Genomic DNA, 5,259 nt, shown 5'->3' with positions numbered 1-5,259 from the left:
CTCATCCTTCCCAGTGTCTAGGATTATGAAATCAGCAGGGATGTGAAGGCCTTCAACCTTTACTAACAAGTCCTCTACTAATCCATAAGCCTGTTTCATTGATTTGTCTGCCATCTCTAGTGAGATTCTTGCAGCTTGTACCTCAAAGATTCCCAGTTTCTCCATTACAGATAGTGGCATGAGGTTTATCCCTGACCCAAGGTCACACAGAGCCTTCTCAAAGGTCATGATTCCCATGGTACAAGGTATGAAGAACTTTCCGAGATCCAGTTTCTTCTGAGGCAATGTCTGCCTTATCAATGCACTGAGTTCATTGGTGAACAAGGGGGTTCATCCTCCCAAGTATCATTACCAAATAAACTGGCATTCAACTTCATGATGGCTCCTAGATATTTAGCAACCTGCTCTTCAATGATGTCTTCATCATCTTCAGAGGAAGAATAGTCATCAGAGCTCATGAATGGTAAAAGGAGGTTCAATGGAATCTCTATGGTCTTTAGATGAGCCTCAGATTCTTGTGGTTCCTCAAAGGGAAACTCCTTATTGGTCAGTGAACGTCCCAGGAGGTCTTCCTCACTAGGATTCACGTCCTTCTCCTCCTCTCTGGGTTCGGCCACACCAAGTAAGGTTATGGCCTTGCACTCTCTTTTTGGATTCTCTTCTGTATTACTTGGGAGAGTACTAGGAGGAGTTTCAGTGACTCTTTTACTCAGCTGGCCCACTTGTGCCTCCAAATTTCTAATGGAGGACCTTGTTTCATTCATGAAACTTAAAGTGGCCTTAAATAGATCAGAGACTATATTTGCTAAGCTAGATGGATTCTGCTCAGAATTCTCTGTCTGTTGCTGAGTGGATGATGGAAAAGGCTTGCTATTGCTAAACTTGTTTCTTCCACCATTATTAAAGCCTTGTTGAGGCTTTGGTTGATCCTTCCATGAGAAATTTGGATGATTTCTCCATGAGGGATTATAGGTATTTCCATAGGGTTCTCCCATGTAATTTATTTCTGCTATTGCATCAGGATCATAAGCTTCTTCTTCAGAAGATGCTTCTTTAGTACTGTTGGATGCAGCTTGCAATCCATTCAGACTCTGAGAAATCATATTGACTTGCAGAGTCAATATTTTGTTCTGAGCCAATATGGCATTCAGAGTATCAATTTCAAGAACTCCCTTCCTCTGAGGCGTCCCATTACTCACAGGATTCTTTTTAGAAGTATACATGAATTGGTTATTTGTAACCATGTCAATGAGTTCCTAAGCTTCTGCAGGAATTTTCTTTAGGTGAATGGATCCACCTACAGAATGGTCCAATGACATCTTTGATAATTCAGACAGACCATCATAGAATATATCCAGGATGGTCCATTCTGAAAGCATGTCAGAAGGACACTTTTTGGTCAGTTGCTTGTATCTCTCCCAAGCTTCATAGAGGGATTCACCTTCTTCCTATTTGAAGGTTTGAACATCCACTCTAAGCTTGCTAAGCTTTTGAGGAGGAAATAACTTGGCTAAAAAAGCCGTGACCAGCTTATCCCAAGAGTTCAGGCTATCTTTAGGTCAAGAGTCCAACCATATTCTAGCTTTGTCTCTTACAGCAAACGGAAAAAGCATAAGCCTGTAGACCTCGGGATCAACTCCATTGGTCTTAACAGTATCACAGATTTGCAAAAATTCAGTTAAGAACTGAAAAGGATCTTCTGATGGAAGTCCATGAAACTTGTAATTCTGTTGCATCAGAGAAACTAATTGAGGCTTTAGCTCAAAATTGTTTGCTCCAATGGCAGGGATTGAGATGCTTCTTCCATGTAAGTTGGAATTTGGTGCAGTAAAGTCACCAAGCATCTTCTTTGCATTGTTGTTGGGTTCGGCCATGTCTCCTTCTTTTTCGAAAATTTCTGTCAGATTTTCTCCAGAGAGTTGTGATTTAGCTTCCCTTAGCTTCCTCTTCAGAGTCCTTTCAGGTTCAAGATCAGCTTCAACAAGAATGTTCTTATCCTTGTTCCTGCTCATATGAAAAAGAAGAGAACAGAAAAGAAAATATGAAATCCTCTATGTCACAGTATAGAGATTCCTTATATGAGTATAAGAAAAGAAGAATAGAAGGAAGAGAAGAGAAAAATTCGAACACAGAGAAGAAGATGGGGTTTGAATTATGAGTAGAAGAGAAGTGTTCGTAGATAAATAAATACATAGAAGGAGATGAGAGATGGAAGAATTTGAAAATAAAATAAAAGAAAAATATTTTTGTTTTTAATTTAAAAATTAAAGTTAGAATTCGAAAATTTAAACAGAAAAATAAAATTAAATCAAATTAAAATTTAAAACAAATAGTTAATTAAAAAGGAATTTTGAAAAAGTGGGGAAGAGTTTTCGAAAATTAGAGAGGAAAAATTAGTTAGGTGGTTTTGAAAAAGATATGATTGAAACATAAAATTTTTAAAATCAAACAAAAAGTCAAGTAGTTAATTGAAAAAGATTTGAAAATCAAATTTGAAAAGATAGGAAGTTAGAAAAGATTTTGAAAATTGATTTTTGAAAAAGATGTGATTGACATTTATTTTGAAAAAGATTTGAAAAAGAAATTTAAAAAGATTTGATTTTGAAAATTAAAGTTGGTTACTTGACTAACAAGAAACAAAAAGATATGATTATAAAATTTAAAGATTGAACCTTTCTTACTAGGCAAGTAACAAACTTAAAATTTTTGAATCAATCACATTAATTGTTAGCATTAATTTCGAAAATATGAAATTGAAATAAGAAAAAGATTTTTGAAAATCATTTTGAAATTTTCGAAAATCATAAAAGAAAAATGAAAAAGATTTGATTTTTGAAAAAGATTTGATAAAGATGGAATTTTTAAATTGAAAATTTGACTTGACTCATAAGAAACAATTAAATTTTAAAAACTTTTTGACTAAATCAAACCAAATTTTTGAAAATTTATGAGAGAAAAAGGGAAAGATATTTTTTTATTTTTGAATTTTTAATGAAGAAAGAGAAAAACAACAAAAAGACTCCAAACATGAAAATTATGAATCAAAACACACAATGCATGCAAGAACACTTTGAATATTAAGATGAACACCAAGAACACTTTGAATGTCAAGATGAACACCAAGAACTTTATTTTTGAAAATTTTTAAGAAAAGAGAAACATGCAAGACACCAAACTTAAAAATTTTTAATGTTGAGACACTAACAAATTGAAAATACATATGAAAAACAAGAAAAGACACAAAACAAGAAAAATTAAAGATCAAACATAGAAAATCATCAAGAACAACTTGAAGATCATGAAGAACACATGCATGAGTTTTCAAAAATTTTAATGAAATTAAAAAGATGCAATTGACACCAAACTTAAAAATTGACACAAGACTCAAACAAGAAACATCAAATTTTTTTTTTGGTTTTTATGATTTTATTAAAAATTTTTTTTTGGATTTTTCGAAAATTATTTGGAAAAAGAAAAATAAGGATTTCAAAATTTTTAATGAGAATTCCAGGAATCATGCAATGTCAGCCTAAAACTCCGGTCCAGGAATTAGACATGGCTTACTAGCCAGCCAAGCTTTCATTGAAAGCTCTGGTCCAAAACACTAGACATGGCCAATGGCCAGCCAAGCTTTAGCAGATCATTACATACAAAAGCTAAATTGCTGAGAAAGACAAAGAAGCTCTTCTCTAATGACAGTTGAAACCTCTAGAATTCATTCTTAAAAATTCTGAAGAACATATAATAATTTAATTTTTGATATTTTTCGAAAATTATTTTGGGAAAAACGAAAAAGAAGAAATTTTTTTTGTATTTTTCGAAAATAAGAAATAAAAAGCTTAAAATTAAAATAAAATTACCTAATCTGAGCAACAAGATGAACCGTCAGTTGTCCAAACTCAAACAATCCCCGGCAACGGCGCCAAAAACTTGGTGCACGAAATCGTGATTGCTCATTCCTTGGTAACGGCATTAAAAACTTAATACGCACGTTCATAATCTTAGTTCTTTGTCACAACTTCGCACAACTAACCAGCAAGTGCACTGGGTCGTCCAAGTAATAAACCTTACGTGAGTAAGGGTCGATCCCACAGAGATTGTCGGCTTGAAGCAAGCTATGGTCACCTTGTAAATCTCAGTCAGGCGGATTCAAATGGTTATAAAGTTTTAATAATTAAAAGATAAGTAAAACGTAAAAAAAAGATAGAGATACTTATGTAATTCAATGGTGAGAATTTCAGATAAGCGTATGGAGATGCTTTTATTCCTTCTGAACCTCTGCTTTCCTATTGCTTTCATCCAATCCTTCATACTCCTTTCCATGGCAAGCTGTATGTTGGGCATCACCGTTGTCAATGGCTACATCCCGTCCTCTCAGTGAAAATGGTTCAAATGCGCTGTCACCGCACGACTATCATCTGTCGATTCTCGATCATACTGGAATAGGATTCAGTAATCCTTTTGCGTCTGTCACTACGCCCAGCACTAGCGAGTTTGAAGCTCGTCACAGCCATCCCTTTCCAGATCCTACTCGGAATACCACAGACAAGGTTTAGACTTTCCGGATCTCAAGAATGGCCGCCAATAATTCTAGCCTATACCACGAAGACTCTGATCTCACGATCAGAAGGCTAAGAGATACACATTCAAGCTTGTTTGTATGTAGAACGGAAGTGGTTGTCAAGCACGCGTTCATAGGTGAGAATGATGATGAGCGTCACATAATCATCACATTCATCATGTTCTTGTGTGCGAATGAATATCTTAGAGAAGAAATAGGCTTGAGTTGAATAGAAAAACAATAGTACTTTGCATTACTTCATGAGGAACAACAGAGCTCCACACCTTAATCTATGGTGTGTAGAAACTCTACCGTTGAAAATACATAAGTGAAAATAGGGTAGACATGGCCGAGTGGCCAGCCTCCCATGGAGGTCTAGGGACTAAACGTCCAAAGATTCCAAGCTTTAAAAACAATAGTAAAAAGTTCTATTTATACTAAACTAGTTACTAAGGTTTACAGAGATAAGTAAATGATGTAGAAATCTACTTTCGGGCCCACTTGGTATGTGCATGGGCTGAGCATTGAGCTTTCATGTTTTGGAGACTCTTTTTGGAGTTAAACGCCAGGTTGTAGCCTGTTTCTGGCGTTTAACTCTGATTTGCAACATGTTTCTGGCGTTTAACTCTAGAATAGGGCAGAAAGTTGGCCTTGAACGCTAGTTTGCGTCGTCTAAACTCGAGCAAAGTATAGACTAT

The sequence above is a fragment of the Arachis ipaensis genome, chromosome B02 (genome assembly GCF_000816755.2).
Source record: "Arachis ipaensis cultivar K30076 chromosome B02, Araip1.1, whole genome shotgun sequence".
NCBI lineage: Eukaryota > Viridiplantae > Streptophyta > Magnoliopsida > Fabales > Fabaceae > Arachis > Arachis ipaensis.
This window is presented reverse-complemented; position numbering follows the sequence as displayed.